At 44.7% G+C, this 16118-nt stretch overlaps 1 protein-coding gene across 1 annotated transcript in view; it reads right to left on the bottom strand.

Annotated features, from left to right (window-relative positions):
* The window catches only part of LOC139814630 (uncharacterized), a 145743-nt gene that overhangs the window by 50439 nt on the left and 79186 nt on the right, over positions 1-16118 (bottom strand). The gene's annotated exons all lie outside the window — the stretch shown is intronic.

Here is a 16118-nt window from a genome sequence, read left to right on the forward strand (position 1 = left end):
TCTCATCTAAAACGAGTTGTACGGAAAAAGATCGAAGAATGCGTATCTCAAATGATCCCGATCGATAGATTATTAATATACGAGACGATCTCATTCTTGATTGGTGATAAAGCGTCCATATATAGCAATAAAAATGTTCGTGATGGTGAAAACGACGTATTAAACCAGGACGATGCCGTGCGAAACTTTCAAGAACATTTCGTACGAAAGGTCGCCGTCCGCGGAATTCGCAGAAAAATTCGCATCGTTTTCGGCGAAGTCCCACTTACGAAACCAACAGGGAAATCGTACGACCCACTAACCACCTGGTGAATCACCTCGCAATTTTAGCGATTCGCGAACGCATCGACAGTATCGCGTGATGCAACCGTGTTATACGTAAAGGTTTACAAGCGAAAACGTCAGCGGAAAATTGGCCATCAAATCCACCACTGACACCGATATAGTTGCGAGCTAATGAACTTCCGAGTTCTTACTCAACGGAAGAGCAAGCGTGACATCGACAAACAAATTCTTAATGTTGTCGACGGTATACGGTCGCCAGAAGTGATTTGCGATTCTTCGCGCAAGTCATCGAAGTCAATCGACATTCGATAACATGCGTATTGTAATGACGATCGTTTCTTATCGCCTCGCGCTATGCCGACAATAATTCGAAGAGTATTCCAAGTCCCGCCGGAGATGTGTGTCCCGACGTTTCTACGGATATGGTTACGGAAATTAATAAGACCATCAGCGTACTCTCTTTAGCTTCCAATCGACAAAAGGTTAAACGTCAATGCGCGCGACCCTTTATCTCACATACATCCGAACCCTTGAAGAATAACAGGTCCCGAACAGGTTCCTTCTCGGGAGTCAGAGAAACATCGACGTGTTTCACGAGGGTATCCCGGGATTCTGATAACGCCGCGTAAAAGGTCGCCGAATTTTTCCTGTAGTTTCGCGCGATACGTTTCAGAGAAATCCAATTATCGTGGCAACGAATAAGAGCAAACGGGAGAAGAGGCGAGCGAGAGCGAATGACAAATGGCGCGATAACGCGCGACCGCCGCGGCAGATGCATTGCTATGCCGCGGCTACTGCAAACTGCGGAATGCGCGCATAATAATGCCATTCTTTCAAGCGCGTATCTGAAAGGCCGTCGGATTTCGCGAGCGGTCCATTATCGGGCGCACGATAAGGCACTCTCGCGCATGCAATTATCGATAATATACCGCGGCCGTCAATCTCCGCAATTAAGATCCAAGATGAATCATTAATCTTTTCTTTCTCCGAGATGCGTTCTCGATAATGGAGCTCCCAGAGATGAGGTATCGAGAAAAAATTATATTCCGAGACGTTAAACAATGTCAAAGAATAAAGCACAAGTTAGATCTCCCCGATGCAAAAAAAATCTCGCTTCCCATTCTGGGCATCGTATACTAAAAAAAAATTGTTAATCCAAAAAAATATTTATACCTATATGTTCAACTGAACATTTTAGTTAGTTTAACTGAACATTTGTTGAATTAATTAATTCTTGATTTAAAAAACTAAATAAATTGTTGAAACAACTAATGTTTAGTTAACTAACTAAAATGTTTAATAAATATTTTTCTCGGATTAACAATTTTTTTTTCAGTGTAATAATGAAAATATACTATGCTTTAAAATCTCACCGTGAAGAACGTGACGTTCAAGAAATCGTAGTATTTCACCAGGAACTTCATCGTGCAGTTTCAACACGATCGAAATTTGATGTATGTACAGCGATGTCGTATCGATCGGCGTCTATCAACGTATCGCGAATGTATCGATAATATAAGCATAAGCCGTTAAACACGCGAATGACAGGCGCGTGTAACAAAACGAATTGCGCTAAATCGTTGACGGAGACGTAAAAATGTTGCTCTCTCGATAAACTTATTCTCGAGACGCCTAATGTTATCAGCGTGACGCTGCAACGTCTCGTCGGTTATCCCCGTTCTCGGCTTCTCACGACAAGCCGTAAATTCCAATGATCGAATAATCGATAATCATACTTCGCCGGGAAAAAATGTGCACGCCGCGCAGATCAATCTTTCGCTCTCTTATCTCACGAGAAAGAGGCGCGCGATTCATCACGCGCGCACGCTAATTACATCGGTGATTCGAGATTAAGTGTTCTAACGAGATGAACCGACCTCAATAAATCTTCTACTAATTTATCGTCGTTGTTGTTTTTTTGAGAAATGGGACGTCGATACGACTCAATTGCAAGATTTTGACGTGGTCCCCCTCCACCGGGAGGAAATCAAGTTTTTGACTCGTGCGTTTTTGACCTCGTTTTTGACTCGTGGTGGAAAAAACGCATAACGTTACGCAACTGGTCGCGTAACGATATAATTGACTCGACGTGCATTTAACGCGTCTCGGCCAACGCGAGGGACCGACGATGTGGCACGTGCACGCGCGTGGAAATTTAAACGTGTGTTATTCGGTACCCGTTTCAAACCGCCGCGCTTTCTAATACACCGTGAAATACAGAGCCGCGAGCTGCATCGTGGAAATGCACAGCGCGTGTTTCGTGGCGCGTGAGATATTGCGTGAGATTTTCATATCACGTTTTTCCCCGCGACATGCGAGGAATTGCGAAAGTACTGCAAAGTTCATTTAATACACTTCGTAGTCCGATTACGTAAGTCTATCTCATCACTCGGACGAATTGTTATCGCGTCGATTTACATGTTTATCTCACGTCGTTACGCAGGCATGAACTGACACTCCCGATGCACTCTCGGAAAAGACTGCGGGCGGACGATGTTTAGCCGGTGATCTGCAACGCGTGCACGCGTTACGTCCAAAGATCGACCTACTTTCCGTCCGAAAGTGGCGGTGCGCGATCGATCGAGCCCTCGCGAGAACGTTTATATTTATTCACGCAATGTCAATTAACGCCGCCGTTGCCGGTTATGGATCGCTATAACGCTGACCCGCTTTGTCAAGGGCCGAATCGATTCGCGGATTAATTACACGGCACTGCACAACAAATCGACGTCGAAGTCGCGGAACTCCACTCGCTCTCGCTGCCCGATCAGCTGATCGATCCCGGTACAGCGCGGGTGTACTGGCTACATTTCATGACTGGTCTTCGTCGCATTTAAAGCCCGTGACGAGGAACCGCGCGCAAATATGTGCACGCACGCATTCCCGTGCGTGCCTATCGCGCACTTACGCAATCGCAGCCGCGGTCTTCTCTCCGGAGTACGGCACGGCACGGCGCGGCGCGGCGCAGAGGCCGGCCGTTTATTTGCGGTAAGTGGAGTGTGTGTACGTCTCCTTTCGTGGACCGGCAAAAGCGAGCCTCCGGCAAATTGGGATACGCAAACACTCGGCCAAACACTGGGTTTCCCGACACTGACAGTTTATCGATGCGATGACAAAGCGGGAAATATCGAGCGGAAAATCAGCGTCCATTAGCGATATCTAAATAAATTTGAATTTTATCGGAATACCATTTGAGCAATTAATAAATAATTCTTCATATCAGACATTTAAATATTGATGCAAAAAGACATCGCGTGAATATCACGAAAATATCGCAAAACGCGCTAACTGATTTTCTTTCGCCAAAAAGTAATAAGCAACTCGTACCGTAATAAAATATCCCTTTTGCGATACACCTGACAATTTCCCTAGTATGCCATGGCCCAGTTCAAGAATATAGTACAGCAGCAATATAAAAAATTCACTCGATGTATTCGACAACCACATGTGAGCCATTGGCTGGCGCGCCGTCTCCGGAACAGCTTCGTAAACATACGACCGAACCATAAAAAGAAAGAAAATAAATATTCAATCTTGGCGAGCACAAGATCGCGAGCACTATTCGGGGATTATACCGATTCGAACAATGAGAGATTGGAAACGTCGCGTCGCGTCGTCGGCAGAAGAGCGCGTGCCAAAAATCGTTGAATCGTAGAAATTTCGTCCCTGAGAACGCTTACGCGAACGACTTGCTCGCCGAAATCGCTTAACAAGCATGATCACACGCGACTAAGGGCGCGAAGTTACATAACGTGTGTGCAAATACAAGCCAGCGAGGCCCATGACGTCGCGATGTAGGCCTCAGCGACGTGCCAGAAACGAAAATACTCTCGCTCGAGAATTCGCGAGCGGGTATTGCGAACGTTCCTCGTCTCGTGCTGAAATCGGGGCTGAAAGCCGCACTCGGCTTAGGTCGACGCCGTAAACGACCGAGAAACGTTTGCCGACCCCACATGTAGCGCGCGCGGCCTCGTCGCGTTTAGGGCAAAATTCGTGGGCGCTGCTGGCCTCGAGACGACAATAAGGACGTTTAACTTTAATGGAGTATCGAGACTCGCGCATTTGCGTTATTAAGGTAAATGTGCCTGGACACGTACCTATGTCTAGACATTTTCATCATTTTAGTCCTTAAATAAGTTATAACGCGAATTAAAATCAACGAATCAAAGATAAAAACATGTTTCTTGTATTATATTTATATTTTTTTTACCTTTAATTTTATAATTCGCGTTATACTTATTTAAAAATACTTAATTAAAAACTAAAATAATAAAGCTGTCCAGACATAGGGCTTAAATGTCCCAGCATTGGTACATTTATCAGATTTACCTTAAACACCGCAAGTGTGGTACTCGATACTTTTTGCAAAAATAAAAAAAATTAAAAGTAAGTGAATATAAGACATATGATACGGGTTTAATAAATTTAATTAAAACGTGTAATTAATTTTACCATTTCCTATTCAAGAACCCGTATTTCTTCGAATATGACATTAGACACAAAGGATTCGCGCGGATCGTCAGAGCATAATGAAATTAACCGTGAGAAGACCTCTCGCTTTGCATTCATAGCCGATGACACAGATATAATAATTTCAACGAAACTGGTATGGTTTCGCGGGACACGTGCACGACACGCGTGATATGAAGGATCATACGTTTTTGACGTAGCCGAGAACAAAGTAAAGGTCGAGGGGTGCATTTGTGAAAAATATTTTTTGTTAGAGCACAAGCGTACGAAATATTCCGAAAAACTTTTCGAGCTTTTGTCGGGATCAATGTAAATATCGCGTCGCGAAGTGAAAATGCCAAAGCACCTTTATTTTGTGAAAAACAGATACGTACGATTTTTTAAGTGGGAAATGTCAACTGTGAAATATCGGGAAAAAAGCGAAGATGCACGGTATATTGCAAATATATTTCGCACCCCTCTCTCTCTCGCCATTTATATTTTTTCTGCGTGTTTCCTGTATTAAAATTGCAAATGGCAAGTACGGTAAAACGTAAAATCGAACGAAATGTAAATTCATTACGTGCACGCGTATAAATTTCTAATATATCAACATCTGAATATGGATCTTTTGAATAAAGCCGCGATTAGCGAAACATAAAATCGCTCTCTGCATTAAACAATTCATGTTGCAAACAATCAATTACTTACGACGAGTTAGTAGATCGGATTAATGCGTATAGCGGAAAAGCAATATTTTTGATTAAACATCAAAATAATCCCTTCCAATCGCAGAGAAATGTCGAAACAATTACGTGAATGGTTTGGGACCGAGTAACAATGTTACGCAGCTTTCACGTGAGCGAGACAAAAAAGATCCGATTAACCATTTTTGCGATATTGTGCGGCCAGTTAAACGTGATGTAACGCGTGTTCGTGAATTTAAGAGCAGCTGCTATCGAATGCGTTCTCTTTTTATGCATCTCCCACCCAGTGCCGGGTGCGGCGCGGCTATCTCGCGCGTTCCTTTTAGCTTCTTTTCTCGCGAAACCAGTGTAACCGGTTGAGCGTAAGGCCGGTAGGCAACGATCGCGCGTTCGTAAGTTCAATACGGCCCTCTTGTGCTTTTCTTTCGTTCGCGGAATTTCATTAAACGTTAACATCAATTACCTGGAACCTCGGACGGCGGACAATGAGAGAGAACGACGCGCACACGTATACTCGGTTACATTATATGCTTTGTTAAACGCGCGTCTCATGAATTGAGACGATTATTTCTAAGAAAAAGGAAGCTAAACTTTTAAGCTAAAAGAAGCTTATTAAAAAACTAAAAGCAATTTATTCTATTGTAGAAGAAATATTAAATTTCAAAATTTTCTCTCTCTCTCTCTCTCTCTCAAGAAATGTTATTCATAATGTACGATATAATGTAAAAGGCCACACAATGGACTCGTTCAATTAATACGACAGACGCAGAAACATTTTGTGGGAATTGTACTTGACGAAACGGTAAATAATAATTTACGGTCAGTAAATTGAGTAAAAACCAGAAGCACTGTAACGTATAATTTGCCGCGGATTGCATTATTATTTTGGAAATATCAAAGTTACTTGCTACAAGCAGCTGTGTTAGTGATGAATTCTATCGAGAATGGTTTGCAAGGCTTTTAAGCGGCCAAGCAGTATTGAAAAAGGTATACAGATATTTACCAAAATGTCTTGCAGGGAGACCGGCATCACGGAGCACGTTGACATATCCACCGGACAAGAATGCTCTCCTTCTCGATACCCGGTGCCCGATCTCTGCGCCTGTCACGCGTTAGAGAGCGAAATGTTGATTTACGATATCAACGATATCAAAAGCCAGCTTCGAAAAGGATACAACCGGCGCGAATTTCATTCGGCCGGAGCAATTTCTCGGGCCGGCGAAGCAATTTCTCGCGCGAGCGATTAATCTCCTCGGGGAACCTTCTTAGCAAGGAAAAATCCTCGCCTGGTAAAACACGGCACAGGTATAAATCGAGAAGCCGATATGATATATTCTGTTACACCGTATCAGCGGAATCGAAGCCGCGCGCGGATTAGAAAAATCGCGATTGTAATAAACGAGCGAAATCCCCGCTCATTGTCAGCACACAGAACGATGGCAGCCGATACACGCCAAATAGATTAAAATCAATCGCGAAATTCCGCTTTCCATTGCTACGCGGATTGTCCGAAAATCGAGACGAAAGCGAAAGACACTTCCGAGACGCGCATATCCTTTCTCGATACACTTCGCGCCCACACACGCGAGAGTTCTCTCACTGTCGCCGAGAGCCGAGTCTTACGTGTAGAAGAAAAAAAAAGTAAAAAAGAAAAGAAAACTACAACGAGAGAAGTCAATGGATCAGTTTGACTTACGAACGGCGACGGCAGACAGCGTTTGCAGCATTCAATCAACGAAAACAGAACCTCAGGCATGGGAGCTGCTCTGAGCGGGTTTTAATTAGAGGACCGACTGACTCCTCGGCCTTTCTCAGCGCGCGACACGCGGCTCGAGGGATGCGTGTGTGGTCCCTTCGCGATATGCCCCTTCTGTCGCGGAGACGGAACGCACGAGGAGGAACCGGACTCGTCTCGCCATCGAAGGAAGGTCGACTCGGTACTGATGCGCCTGGATTCCGCCGAAGACTCTCCCCCGGCGCGTATATTAAATTAAAGGCAGACGCGACGGGGCATTGTGTGTAGCCTCGCCGGTCCCCCACCGTAATCCAATATCGCGGCATCAGGTAATCTGCGAACCGTCGACGATACACGGAGAAAATGAGGCGGGCGTGTATCGCGCGCGCGACGAAATGATGGAGATCCATTATCTCCCCGAGTTACTATTTTTTAATCTCGTCCCATGCTGCCGTGTTTTAATTTTCTCTCCCTGCATCTCGGCAAAAGCATTAAATTCGCGCGCGAGAATATCAGGGGTTATTCTTACGAGCGATGCATTTTTAGACGACGCGTTTTAAACCTTTTTTTTTTAACCCTTCTTTTGTTCTCACGACAGAATATGACGTATGAGCGACGGTTCGAGTTGCGTCTTCGAATTAAAAATAACAAGCGCAGATTTATATAGCCAACGAAATATTAATAGACGCGACGGACATAATTTTAATAAAGTAAATGACGGTCTCCGAGAGAGGAAGCACGGAAAGGGAGCTGGGTATGATTTTTCATCTCACAACATCTCTCTCGTCCGAGGAATATAATTCTCCGTCTTTGGTCATAAAATACGGGCGCCTATTTTCACGTGTAGCACGGATAAAAATAGACAAAAATGCCGCTTCTCGTGAGGCAACCAGTTTGAAATTAGAAACTGCCGTTGAATCTTTTTCTTGCGGTTGGTTTTCGTCGCGCAACTTTGTCACACGGAAGCGAAAGAGAGCGAGGGATATTCACGCCGCGATATATCGAAGCGGCCAGTAATGCTGGCTCGACGCCAGGATAAAACGGACGGGCAACACGAGACGAATCTAGGCGGAATCCTTCGGAATCGCAGGGTAGAGGCGATTTAGATCGGGAAATTAAATGTGGAGGCCGGTTACCCGAAATACGCTGGCCGTTCTCACCTTCTTGAAGCCGTGAAACGAGAATGCACCGACGTTCATCCGCATTTTAACGATCCTTCACTTTTGCTTCGAAGGTTTTCCGATCCTCCATGAATGACGAAGAACAGGATGCTTGTCTGCCGCTCTTTTGACCTCTCGTGCGAACGGATAGATCGATCGATCAATAATGATTTTTATACCTGAAGGTCTTTGACTCCGAAATTCTTGGCTGCAAATGGCCTCGTTCGAAAAAAAGAGATCGAGCGATGGGCCAAATCAATATTTTCTTTTCTAATTTGGATTCAATTAAAAAACGTGGCGTTATACGATTTTATATAGAATATTATTAAATTCTAATTTTTTGTTATTTTTCAATTGCTTTTAACTTGGAAACTAAATTTCTAACATCTTTGTCAAGAAAATCAATTATATACCTCGATCCAGGAACGAACTAATTTACTATTATAACTTGACGGAAATTTGCAGGTAAGACGTCACAGAAGTTCCCCTCGCGAAGATCTTAATCTCACGTCGCGAAACACCGAACTCTTCCGGCTCTAACACTATTCGAGAGACACTGAACTGGACGATACCGACGCGAGACGAGAACCAAGAGTGGTCGACCGGTTCCTCGGCATCCGGTCGGATGATGAGGGAAGAGCGCCACCGCGCCGATCGATTTTCGTGGGGCGTACCGCGAGGGTCTTCCGAGACGTCTTTCGGGTAGGATGGTCGGCCAGCCACTGATCGAGATGCGTGCAGGTCCGAATACAAGTGAGCGTGATCGTAACGCGTGAGCGTGTGCATCGGGCGCGAGCGAGCGAGCGGGTACGTGCTGAAATGCGCTTTTCATCACGCTTCTCATCTCCAGCGAGTACGTGGATATTTCTAATTAAATCGCTACTAAAATGCCATATTTGTCGTCGCGGTCTTCCTCTTTTTCACGTTGTTTTTGTTAAAGTGTATATGTTAAAGGTCCTCGATAGACCCGAGGACCTTTAACCTTCCAATTAGTCGCCAACGCAACTCGTTAATACACTCTGGATAAATTTCCAGACCACACGCGCAAATATCATTTATTTTATAATTAATTGCCTAGAATATATAATATATTTATATAGCAACGAAGGGTAGACTTAAAAATTCCATTTTTAAGACGACGATTCTTGGGATTCTGCTGAAGAAGGAAATCTTGATCGCCGCTTCTCCATTAAACAGGATAATGATGTTTGCGCGCGGGAGTAAGTGTACGTATTTAAACGGTATGACGAATTTAAATGGAAGTCAACGAAGAACGTCCGAAACTCACTGCCCGCGCGTAGAGGCCGCGGCCGTATATCTTCCATCTGCAATAAAGCGCTCAGGAAGAGCATCGTTCAAGAACGCCCGCGCGATAATAATAATACACGAATGCAACGCCGCGTTGAACTTCAACTTTTGTACGAGGAAACGTACGGTTAAGAACGCCGGATTATTCTCAATACATTCACCGCGTCAAACGCGCTCTCTTTTGAAAGCTCGTTTCCAAAGACTGTAAAACTCTGCGGAGGCAAACTGTGAGGATGATTAACTGCGAAAATTTTAAATTTAATATACATAAATAAGGCTGTCGCCACAAAATGAATCTTCCTTTTTTTAATTATTCACCCCAGCAGGTAATTAAATCCCGTATGCATTCCCTCGCCCTTCCACCAGCAACACCGTCGATCTCCGCGGTTCTTGCCCTATTATTAGATTCCCGTATGAATGTACTCGCCGTGGTGCGTACAACAATGGGGAGAGGATTACCGTGTGTTGCACGTGCGCGGGATAAAAGTGGCTCGTTAGCACGCGTGCTTTAACCCCCGGCATAGGGGAAAGATCATCGTTCCTCCACCAGTAAATTATCGTTTCTGTAACAGTGACGGATCGATACGTCCGCGATTCACATGGTCGACGATTCGTCGTGCCTATGTTGCACGGAGAAATAATAGTACCGCGATAAGTGCTTTCATAGAGATAATAATCAACGCGAGCCCGCAACACGTGTCCGGTCGCGGATATCGGGCTTCGCGAAATCCTGTTTGTCTAATCCCCTTTCTATCACGTTCGCGACAAGCGGGTATGACGGCGACCTCGTCTTCTGCCGGATGTGTCTTTATCATACGCGAGAGATACGATCCGATTGTTCCGCTCGATGATGACACCGCGCCGCGGCCGTCCGTCGCGCTTTAGCTAGCGCGACACATTTTACTATGAATCGTCGTAACTTAACCCTTAAGGGGATCCTAAAGCCGTTCGTATTACCGACCAAATTCTATATCTGTCCTTGTATAGACAATGATGATAGACAAGGATAGACATGGTTATAGGTTATAATTTCTTCGAACGTCTCATTTTTATTCCAGGCTTTCAATCTCAATTTCAAAGGTACGTTATTGTTTGTGCACGTCTTCTGAAGGGTGGGAACATTTCATTTCGTACATATTACTTATACAACTGTTTATATTAGAAAATGAGGTAACAGCATTTTTAATTTTTTTCAATTATTACTAATTATTTTACATTCCCACCCTTCATTAGTACCTATACATTACTCTTGTAAAAGGATTTTGCAATCTATAAAGCCGTTTCAAAATTAGACCTTTGACTGTAGTTGTCGGTAATTGAGTCACTTTAGCATCCCCTTAACCCGCAAACGTTTTTTTAGGACCTTTACGCCGCAAACCTGGGTCCTGACGTTTTTTTTAAGTGTTAAAATCTGCAAAAAATCTGAAAAAATTTATGAAGGTGTTTCAAAGCTTCACTTTGAAATATCAATCATAAAATTATGAACAATTTAATTTTTTCACATAATTTGTATTCAAAAGTTACAACTACATTTGATTTTCGCCCGGACGAAAACGACCCAGGTTTGCGGGTTAAGGATTAAAAATCACTCGTAAAAGCTCTCGCGCTTTCGTAACTTATCATTGAGGATATTTATATCGCGACACGAGTGTTAATTTAATTCGAGAACTTAATATTGATGATAATCCACGTACGCGATACAGATCGCTATTATCAGACAATACTTCGATCAATGCTTGTGTTCATGCGCGTTCTACAAGAATTTTCATCCACAGGAGTGAAACGCCATTTGTCTTCCCGCAATTTACGTTGATTGATTCGCATTTCTCGCGCGCCGATTTCGCCGTGCGGATATTAGCGTCAGAATAAATCGCGGCCGCCACTGTACCTAATCCATCATCATCTTCAGCTTCACGTTCGCACGTGACACGAAACGAGCGTTCACCGTTACACGATCTCGCGGCGGCGACCGCAATTTGGGGAGAACTATACGACTAATCATGACGTAAATACGCCTCGAGCGATTTCGTTAAATTGTCACAAATTTCGTTCCCTATAGATCGCAGATCGTCTGCCACGGGCGCGAAGGATCGAGTGGCGCGCGAAGGATAGCCGTGCTGCAATTAATATTCATTACGACCTATCTTAACAAGAGACTCGATATCCGATCCGCGCGCTTCGCGAATACGCCGGAAAATTACGAGACGTCTGAAATTAATGGAAGACTCTCGCGCGAAGGCGCCGTCAGTTTTACCGCCCCGTGTTTCTCTCACACACCGAACGCACACCACCGCCAGATAAATATAACCGGTGAGACGGACTTTCGGGCCAAGGTCACGGTGGTTCCGAACTGTCCGGCGTTATACCGGAGGTAATCACACCGTGAAAAATTCTCGCTGCCCAACGGGAATACGCGCGCTAATTATAACAATCAGCCGATCACACGTGACACTTTCCACCGGGCATTTAAGGGGCATACGTTATAATTTTGACGTCGCCGTGTCAATCGATTCGCGCGATCGGTCGCGATTGTCGCCTTCTCTCGTGGTGCTTATCAAAATTGCGGTGCGAAATTACGTATTGTGCGTTTGTCTGACGGCCCCGTAGGGTCACGCATACGGCCAACGTGCGTTCACGCGTGCGTCCGTCACGCACATCCTGCAAATTGCAAAACGGCGGATGTAAATATTTTTACCGGCGACTCTCCGCGCGACTTCGAGGCCCAGCTAATTAGACGTTCTTCGAAGTAAGCTACGGGAAGCCGGTCGATTAATTTATTAGAAGCTGCAGGAAGATTGGCTCTGTCAGACTCGCAGCAAAAAAATATTTATATATTCCGCGCCCACGAGAAAAAGCGGAATAAAGTAATGGAGAAGCAGGAAATGTGATTACCCTCGTGAAAGGAGGTAAAAAGGGACTTTCTTGGAAAAAGAATTCTCATTGTTATCTGTTACTGTCGTATACTAATTTTTCAGCGCGACCGAGATTTACCGTGATCTACTCTAAATAATGAGATGAATAAATGGTCTGTGTGGAATTCCATATTATGCTATCGTAAGAATTAAAATCGATAGGTAATTACAACGATACATTATAGCAACATATTGCAAATAATATCGTTGTGTTGTACTTTTGTCGTATCCTTCGATTAGCTCTTCTGCATTTGGAGAATCATTATTGCAATTATGGTATTCGTTTCTATTTGTGATTGCGGTACGCAATTACGCGAATCGAAGGCAACTGCGGTGGAACGAGTTAAACACTTTATCGCGGAGAGACAAATCTCATTGTCGGCTTAATGTATCAAATCGCGACTCGACAGTCGTCCGTATGCGTACCGCTCGAAAATCCCTTAGCTTGTTTTCACGAGAACGCGAACACGAAAATGTGTAAATCGACTGATTCCCGATTATGCGGTTTCATGTCGTTCGAATGTGATCGCGGTCGCAACAGAAGCCCAAGCGAGCAAGTTCATCCCTTCGAACAAATGACGCGACGAGCGGACCGAGCCGGCTTAAGTCTTCGATCTGCGTGTAAGCACGTGTATATACGCGCCGATTCTTTTAAGCCTCGTTAAGATCTGACTTAAACTCTAATTGAAAGTCTGACCCTGGCGACAGTCGGCGGGCTTTTTCCTTGCTGCGCAAAGAGAAAGAGCCTGAGAATATGTGATCAGACGGGATCAGATGGATGCAAATACAACAAAGATACTCAAGCTCGAACTACATATAAAAAAAAATTAATGATACACGACGGAATTCGCAAATACGACTCATGCACGCTCGTTATCTCGAAAGTGCGATTTAGCTCGTTGCGTAAAACAGCGAACAATTACAATTTCAACCGTTGCGCGTGATAACCATAAATCCGACTATAAAGTTATCTGCGGAAAGATTTATGGCTATTTCTCTAACATATTGTATGTTACGGGCAAGGTAAAATAAAAGATCGCAAGTGTATATATACATGCACACAGGTACACACGTGTACATGTATATCGCCGCGAGAGATATTCGGAGCGCGACGGAGACCGGCGTCCTAGTTACGTGGCCCAACATTATCGATCTGCCCATCCGGTACATATGCCGAACCTCATCGTTGACGGAGCCCCCGGCGTGTGACTCAGGGGAGGATATGCTACGTACGTGTATATACGCAGAAACCTGCCTCCCATATGTGCATATGTATATACACACGCGAGATGCGCTCGCAGCATTTCCTCCCACTCGAGAATTCAATACCAGCGCCTGCGAGCCGCTCGATAGCTCTGGATACCGGACGATTGTGTTTCGAGAGGGAAAAGTCTCGCGCTCTCTCCTACGAAGCTAACGAAGGGTAGCTCTCGACGTGCACAATTTACATGTTGCTTGCAGTCGGAACGAAACGTAGGGTACAACAAAAACGAATGTACGCACATCGTTAAACGCGCGCTGCGTCGCCGATTATGCGAATTGTGAAAATTAATGCAGCGATGCAGACATTGGATGCAACGAGGTTTATTTTGTCAATTCGGTATGTCAGTTCTTGGCGGAAACCTCGGGAAGATGAAATATAATCGTAACGCTGCCAGATTGTGGTACGACAAACGCATCTCAAACGAAGTTGACGTTATCCAAACTCGGGGAACAGCAATTACCTAAATGAGACACATTAGCGAACTGCGATGTGCCAGTTATATCATTTGGTACGGAATTTGCGTGGCGTCGCGCATCTTCGTCGTCTCGTGGTCCCGCACACGCGTCTATTAACGTCGGTCGCCGCGGCCGCGGGCGATGGTCTGAAGTAGACAAGTGGCTCGCGATAGGCCTATTATGTCCCGCTTAAGTGCAGCTGCGAGTACACGTCCGCCAAGGTGTATACACACACACGCGTATACACACTCGAGATCACGATATACGCACGTCCACATGTGGACGCGCATCTTCGCGCGAGACATCAATTCACCCTGGACGAACCCGCCTGGATCGACCCTCTTCACGAAGGTGCAATTACAGTGGATCCTTCGTACTTTGTCACGAATGCGAGTCACCCAGCACCACAAAGCAGTTATTATCGGAATGAACAAACTAACATAATTAAGACAATTTTTCTGAATTTGTTGCGCAAACGTGAAGAGACATTAAAAAAAAAAAATCACGTAAAAACTTACGCGCGATTTATGTGATGGTTTAATAACGTTTCCCTTTTCTCTCTCTCTCTCTCTCTCTCTCTCTCTCTCTCTCTTTCATTTTTCTCTCTATTACGAGTGCAATTTCTCTCATTTCGTATGCATGTTCCTTTTTCGGCTCGCGGTCCTCAGAAAATGTGTTTGTCTCGCGTGTAGGCGCAGGTCGACAAAAACCCCGTTAAAAAATTAACATGCTAATCTACCGCCCGTAGGCGTACGAGGGACCAAGTTAACGCGCGGTCGATTGCTCTTGCGAGCTCGTTAATTATCTCCTCGCAAAACTACCGCTAGGAAAATAAAGTGGCTGGCGCGAACGGACAACTCCTTCGGCCAGACACGAGAGACGCCCGGTATATATACCGTATGCGTTCCGTCACGGAACGCGCCCGTATCCTCATGTATTACGGAGCTAACGTGTGCGGAGCCAGAGAACAGAACGCCAGCCAGAGCGTGTCGCATTGTCCGCTGACTCGGTGATACACATTCGTCACTGTGAGGAACCGTTGCGCGAGAAAAATTCATAGAGGAAACGCACGGCTCGCTGCATGAGCATGGAACGCACAATGGGTATGCTCAATGGATAAAGAGCGTCCGATACAGTAACGAACAGGCCATGCGGAATACTTAATTCGTAATAACGCTACCGCGAAACAAGGAACAGCAATGTTTCTACATTAATATGACGTGAACGTCTACTTAAATATTAATGTTGATGCGCAATTTAGTCGGTTTTAATCTCGATTTTAATTTCGCTCGAAATATGAGTATACAAATTTAATTTGCAATCTCTCTGCATGCGTGGAGTATCAATTTTAATTAAACTCCGCGTTTTCGGACGGCCACAGAGCACGTGAATTGCCACAATAAAACTTTCGATAATAAAAATATTATACTATTCCCGCATCGCGCGCGCGGATTTCGGATTGAATAAGTGAAAAAATCGAAAACAGCCTTTCGGATTTATTTCGGAGGTGAATTTAATTTCTTCGTTGGACATGGTTCGCCATTTGCGCTGGAACGTATTATTTATTTCTTTGTACCACGGGAATACGGAGCGTAATGTCTTTTCAAATATGTTCGCGTGTTTTGTAGTGAGAATGCAGTTGAACGAAATGCATTATACAAGTGCCTACGGCGAGTTGAGCTTCTCGAGGGGCCCACAGAAATACGAGTTACTATACGCACGCTTTTCCATCTCTTATTGAATTCTATAAAAGCCCTCGGACGAGTTTCGAATTTCATAGAAGGCACGAAACGCTTTTATACAGCATTTGGATGGTACCTAGCGCGAAATTGTTGCGGGAAAA

This window comes from Temnothorax longispinosus, chromosome 6 (assembly GCF_030848805.1).
Source record: "Temnothorax longispinosus isolate EJ_2023e chromosome 6, Tlon_JGU_v1, whole genome shotgun sequence".
NCBI classification, from domain to species: domain Eukaryota; kingdom Metazoa; phylum Arthropoda; class Insecta; order Hymenoptera; family Formicidae; genus Temnothorax; species Temnothorax longispinosus.